Raw genomic sequence first — 7,330 nt, 5'->3', positions numbered from 1 at the left:
ACTTTTTACTACGTACCATACTGTACATCTTATTTATTTATTGTTTTATTTTCTCTCTCTCTAAGTATAATGTAAGCTCTCTGAAGAGAGGGATTCTTACCTGTTTTGGTTACTGCTGTATTTTTCCACTGCCTAGAACAAGTCCAGGCATATTGTAGATGCTAACAAATATGTCTTGAATGAATGACCAAATTAATTTTATTCATTATAAAATTCCTGTTGGCATATATTATGTATGCTTAATTATGAATGTAGCACTTCAATTTTTCTATTCATCCTTGAATGTGAGAAATTTTATTCAACTATTTTTTAAAAAAACAAGCTTTGTGGTTACAAGATTTGCAATACTCCTTCATATATATATATATATATATATATATATATATATATTTCAGAGATATTCTAAATATTTCCTAAAATTCAATTTAAACTTTTTTAATATTTTAAGGAAATCAGAACACAGCAGAATTTTCCACTTTGCCTTCATACCGGAGTGTTGATGTTCTAGCAATTAGTAATTTCATTAGTGGCCATATGGCCAAATGATCTCACTGTGGGCCTTTGAATTAATTGCACTTTCATCACAGTTCTGCTGCTAAACAGTATGTATTATGTTTGATCATTCGTATTCTCAAAATAATTAAAGGCTATTTCATCATGGAATATAAATAAATAAAGTAGAACTTTAAGAGTATGTACATTTCAATTTTTTTTCAAGTCATGAAGTTATTAACAAAGACAAAACCGAGTTATTTGCTTTGTTTGCTGTGCCTCCTAACACTTTCCATGTACCTCTGTGAGATAATCTCTCATATGATAGTGTCACATTTGTTTACAAGGTAGGTTTGGTGCAATTTTAAGAAAACTGCCATTTGAAAGTTAGTTGCAGCATTTCTAGGTTAATTTAGAAAGTGTAGCTGAACCTCTTAATTCAGGAAAAGCCTCTCAGAACTTTCCCCCAACTCCTCTACCGTTTCCGCAACTGAAAACCTCTTAAATATAAGGCCAGAAAGTATCTGTTAACTTGAGAAAAGTATAATAAGATCATTTATGACCTTTCCAATCTCTTGGTTGATAAATCTGGTCAGTGGGGCCCCCCCAAAAGTACTAATTAGAAGACAGAACTTAGAGTCCCCTGGGAGGGAAACTATCAGCAAGGGCAAGAAAGAAAGTAACACGCTCCACTCTCCCACGAATTTACTATAAGGAAAGAGAGTATCACAGATTGGATTGTCCGGAAGCAGACACTGAGATGGAGTTTGGGATGAAAGATGCTTTTTAGGAATTAGCTCTTGTGAGAAAAAGAGAGAGAAAGCAAGACTAGGTAGATGAAGAAGCTCAACTTCCTGAAAATGCCTCAGCCAACCTGCAAGGAGCTTGGAGTTGAGGGTTATCTGTCAGTGTAACCCATGTCTGGGTGAAATAGATAGGTCTTTCTACCCCAGCTTTATACAGTCACTGAATATGAGGTAACCTGGAAAGGGCACAACCTTGGTGAGGCTCCCTATCTCACTTTCTGTTGGGTTGCTCCACCTAGGGGACACCAGTTGCTGTGCTGTAGCCAGCCTTCCGGAGAGGCCTACATGATGAGGTTCTGAGAGCAGCCAACAGTCATGTCAGTAAGCTTGGAAGTGAAACACCTCCCTGAACCCAACACACACACACATGCACACATACACGCACATGCACACGTGTACACACATACACACACACACTGTAGGCCTGTCAGATAAGGCTGCGGCCTCAACTGACAGCTTAACTGCAACCTCATGAAAGACCTTAAGCCAGAGGCACCCAGCTAAGCCATACTCTAATTTTCTAACCCACAGAAATTTGAGATAAAATGTCTCTTGTTTAAAACTGAGGAGAATTTGTTAGCAACAATAGATAACTAATATTACTGAGGCAGACCCTGAAGGCAGCAAGTTCTTCCTTGAAGAATCTGGTTAGCACATCTCAACATCTACCACAATCTACCCTTTCGGTATCCACTTCTCCATATACATTTGGGAAGCAACAAATCCAGGATTCTGGTGGGCCCTCTCCTCCTGAGGGGAAATTTAAAAGACGGAGTTTGGTGGAACAAACTAAAGCCTCACTGCTGCAGTTGATCTCAGGGCTCTGCATCCTCTGCCACCAGCTCTGCAAGCCACGGTGGCTTATCTGGTAGCACTATACACTCTTATCTCTGAGGGGCCTGATCTCTTGGTCACCATGAACTTCTCATACCTGCATTGCTGTATCTATCCATTTACACTTACAATAGGGCAAGAGAGTACCACAAGGCACACAAGTAGATCACCTGGGTTCTATACATATTCCTCACTGTCCCCATTGGGTAACAGCAGTCTAACTTCCTCCTGATGAGCCAACTCAGTTACCCCTGCCATGATAGTGACTCCTCTTCTTGTCCAAAGTCCCCAGATGGTACTTATAGCTTATAATTTTACAAGACTTTTGTTGTGTTCTCTGGAGAAATTGTGTCCCTTTTGTAAATCAGGACCTTTACCCTACAGAGCTCAGAGTTGCAGGGACAGGCAGGACAGAGTTTCCCAGTGAATATTTGTTTATGATAGTAAATGAGGCCACTCCTGCTTACACTTCTTGGCTCCTGGACCTATGAATTCCTTCTGTCATAGACACCAAAAACAAACAAACAAACAAACCCATTGCCGTAGAGTTGATTCCAACTCACAGCAACCCTATAGGACACAATAGAACGGCCCCATAGGGTTTCCAAAGAGCACCTGGTAGATTCAAACTGCTGACCTTTTGGTTAGCAGTTGTAGCTCTTAACCAGTATACCACCAGGGTTTATAGGCACAGTGCTATATAAAGTTCTTTGATTCAATATCAATCCTGTATTCTGGAGAGTGGCACTCTATTCTCACTGAGGATTGCCTGTGAGCTAGTGTTTCAGCTGTTCACTCAGCAGGCCATTGCAAAGCTCTATTAGGCCAGCAGCTCTGAACAGAGTGTGTGTGATATAACTAGTGGATATCATGCTCATGGTTACATTATGGCACTTTGTATGCTGTAAAGTGGTCCCCCGGTCTGAGGCAATTTTTTGTTGGATCCCATGCTAGTGAATGAATATTTTATAATTCCTCAAATAGGGTAGGAAAAGCACAGCCATACGTGGAATACACGTTATATGTATTCCTGTGAGCTTAAAGTGCTGGAAGGCCCTTGAGGATGGAAGTGGATCATGTGACTGGTTGGTTGCCTTGAAGAAATGGTGCCATACTGGGGGCTGTATGTTGATGTCTGTTTTTGGCAGGCTGGAAGTTCAGTAGCTAGATTGGCCTTGATAAGTTAGAGTCTATGACACTGGCCTGTGCATGGTCACCTTCTCTGCCACTGTAACTACTTTTTGCATGTGCCCATCAACGTAACACTGGGGTTGCCAATGACAGAAACTGTCTGATGCCAACCAGTCAAATTATTTTGTCTACTTGGTTAATTAGTGCACCTTTTGTGGTGGATATGAGCATTAACATATCATACTTGCATCTTCACACTTCAAGCCCATTCTCATATGTCCATCCCGTAGATATCCCATATGTCTAATCCAGCCTCCTTATCCCTAAACTTCTAGTCTTTGTCCTTCCATGATCCTGAAGAGTTGGCTAGACTTTTCACCACCACTCAGGAGTCTGATTATATTATAACCTTGGCCCACTTCTCATTTTACCCACAACAAATGACTAGATTCACTGCCCAGAACTCTGCCCATTAGTAGGATTTTTCTTTTCTTTTAGATTGTCGTACATGATTCCACATACAGCTATAGGAATGACCTAAGGGTGGGGCGTTGGTACGACAGTGGTTGATTCCAATCCTGCTTGTGCTCAGTCAGAGACGTACCATTTCTGTCTTTTGACAGTTTTCTGTTGGATTTGTCATATCTTGTGATTTGATGAGTCTTATAAGACCCAATTCATGATGGACAAATTCTGGCTACATATTCACTTGATGAGCCAGGATCAGGCATTCCATTTTTACCACAGCCCGAAAGCATGCCAGGAATTATTTTTCAAAAGGTATATAATGTTATATTGCAGGTGGAGAGAGCTTACCATAAATCTTCAGGGGATCTGCACTGTGACTCTCCAACTGACACTTTCTATATGGCATCTTTCCCCACTCCCCACTGATACCTTGCATACCACAGGGAGGTCCAGATCATATGGTCCAAGTATCAGAACTGTTTCCACTGCAGCCTAGATGCGCTGTTCCCTACTCAAAGTCAGCAACCTTTTATATTATTCAGGATATATACGTGGAATACATTCCTTCCAGAGATGGGAGAGGCCTTCTCTTCTGAGAACCCAACTGCCTCTTCAGTCAATGTGTTCCAGGTCTAGGCTATGGGTTAGGTCTGGAAAATGAACAAGAAACTGTGACTTTTCATTGGAACAATAGTTATTTGTGCCAGGAGTTGTCTGTGCTTTACCTACTACCAGTAGGTTTGCCAGGGCGTACTCATTGCCAGCTTGGCATGAGTGATCCAACTTCAAAACTATCTTATTGACTATTTCTCAGAACACTCCGGAGAATAACTGTCACTCCTGAGACACTGAGATGGAGTCTGAGATGCAAGGTGTTTATTAGTAATTAACATATGTGAAAGGGATGGGAAAGAAACAATATTGGCAAGAAGAAAAAACTGAACTGTGAAGCATCCCAACAAAGTCTCAGCCCACCCTCCAGGAAGGTCTGAAGTGGCAATTTTCCATCAAAGTGCCCTATGTCAGGCCACAATGGCCAGTCCTTTATACTCTGCCACCCTCAGTGACTGGATGTGACCTTGGGCAAGAAAGCACTCTGAAGCTGAGGCAGACCCTGAAGGTGCAGAGGGTGGAGGCTGTCTGGGGACCACATTCCTTATAGCTGGGAAGCTTCTCCTTTGAAGAGAGGTCTGGGCTGTGCATTTCCATGTATAACACAGGGAGTCTGGGCTGTTAACAGAGCTCAATAGTAGGGTCATGGTGAGTAGTTTTTTAATACCTGAATTTCCTTCCCACTCTGGCAAACTGGCATTGGGCAAAGAGTGTATTCAGGGAACAATAATTGACCTTATGAGCTTAAACCATGAAGTTGTAACCTCAGTTGCCTAAGCACCCTTGGCCCTGGGTACCACTAGAAAAGGTTCCATTCTCCTTTCTGAAGGAACTATTGTGGTCTGTGCAGATATATGGGCCAGGAAGGTTATCACTGAAGCAGTGGACATGAAAACATTAAGAATTTGCAGAACAACAACTCTGTAAAATACTAGACACCATTGAATTGTATATTTTAAATGGGTGAATTGTAGAGTATGTGAATTATATCTCAATAAAGCTGTTAAAAATTTTGCAGAACAAGTTTTCAACTTATCATCTGTTAACAGCCAAAGAGGGCAAATTATCCCCAAGCTGACCTAGCAAACTGGTTACAGCCTCAGGTAATCACCTCACCTATTTCAAAGGGCTGGCTCCTTCACACTGAGTAAGCCTTCCAGATATATTGTACAAGGATTCAGGTGTGGTGGGAGGGGAGATGGGAGGAGGGAAGATACCAGAGGTCCTGATATTTTTGACAAACAGGATTTTTTCGGCCATTAATTTAAATATTGTAAAAGATGTGACAATTTACATTCTGGGCTGACAAAATGAATCAGTCAAATACATTTGTGTGTATGTTGGTCTTTTCCAGAATAGCTTCCAAGGATCTATTCTGAGCAATCTGAGGGAGTGAAAACATTAATTGATGCTATAAGACTGTTCATTCATTCATTCATTCATCAGTCACTCAAAAACCATTTTCGAGGTGTATAAATGCCAGGCATTAAATTGAATGTAGAGATGATTAAGGATGGTCCCTGCCTTCACAGAGGGGAAGATATGAAAATCTGGAATTATAGTATCCTATGTTCCACCAGCTGTTCTTTGGAAACCCTATGGGGCAGCTCTACTCTGTCCTATAGGGTTGCTATGAGTCAGAATTGACTCGATGGCTTTTTTTTTTTTAGTGTTGTATTCTATAATATAAGCATGAAGAGAGTATAATAGGGGCAAAGAGAGAGAAAGATCTTTTTTCTTGTGTTGAAATCACTTATAATAAAAATCATGCTTTCAAAAATTGAATTTGACTTGTACAGTTTAAGTGGTTTCTTAACAGTATTTACTCTTTTCCTTTCTCTTGCCTTCCCCTTCCAGTCTCCTTCTGGGTTGCTTTAGTTCCATCTGAGAGACACAAATTCTGCTTATGGAAAAATAGATTGACCTAAATACACACGGTCATGAAAACAGAAAACCAAGTAACCAAAAGGAAAGGCAGGGACCTTAGGCTTGTAAGTGCTGTACTTTCACCCTATAGGACAGAGTAGAGCTCTGCCAGCCTTTAGTCATCAGTAGTTAAACAATAAGAAAGCCACTTTTCCTGTGGTTTTCCAGTAAAAGACTGTGTAGAAAAGTGGTTTAAAACCTGGCTATGGAATAGGGCAAGTCTAATGGAATCTTTGTTTGGGTAACTCAATATCTGTGTGACTTCAGCAGGTCCCTTATCTCTCTAATCTCTATTGAAAAGCCAAAGGATAAAAATTCACACCTACTTCCATGGCTTCTAAATAATCATTTTTCTAAGTATTTAATAAGTAGATGCAAAAAAGGGTGTTGGATAAATATGCTTTACATACCTTTCTGGTTTACTGGAAATAATATCAGTAAGTTAATATTTTCTGTCCCAGTTAATCATTAGAAGATGCAATGAACTCTTTTAGTTATATGTATATATCTGGCTAGAACTTTAAAAGAGTGCGATAGAATCTCTGCTATCTGGATCATTTTGGAGGGAAAATAAACAATGCATTAGATGCTCCAGAATCTTTAAACTATTTGCCATGATCCCACTGTTCTGTTCCCACTTTTAATTCATCTTAAACTTATCCCACTAGATGGAAGCCTCCTGCCTTTCTCTGGTTTCAGCCCCAATTTGTTTTCATTTCTTTCCCTACCACACTCTTGCTTTCCTCTTCTCTCATACCCAACCCTTTCTGGGCTCACTCTGGAAAATATTTTTAGGATCAAGCAGAAATAAAAAATGTTGGAGAACTAGGTTTGAGAGTATCTGCTGTGTCCTTCAAAGCTAAACTGGTGGAACTGGGGAAAGGAAAAATAACATTTGATTTTGCCCTCCAACATGTCATTAATATCCATTTTTATTTCACCTTGCTCAGACAGAGTGAAAAATTAACACCACTATTAGAAAAGTGGAAACCCTGGTGGCGTAGTGGTTAAGAGCGAAGGCTGCTAACCAAAAGGTTGGCAGTTTGAATCCACCAGCTGTT

This window comes from Loxodonta africana, chromosome 6 (assembly GCF_030014295.1).
Source record: "Loxodonta africana isolate mLoxAfr1 chromosome 6, mLoxAfr1.hap2, whole genome shotgun sequence".
Lineage (NCBI taxonomy): Eukaryota > Metazoa > Chordata > Mammalia > Proboscidea > Elephantidae > Loxodonta > Loxodonta africana.
This window is presented reverse-complemented; position numbering follows the sequence as displayed.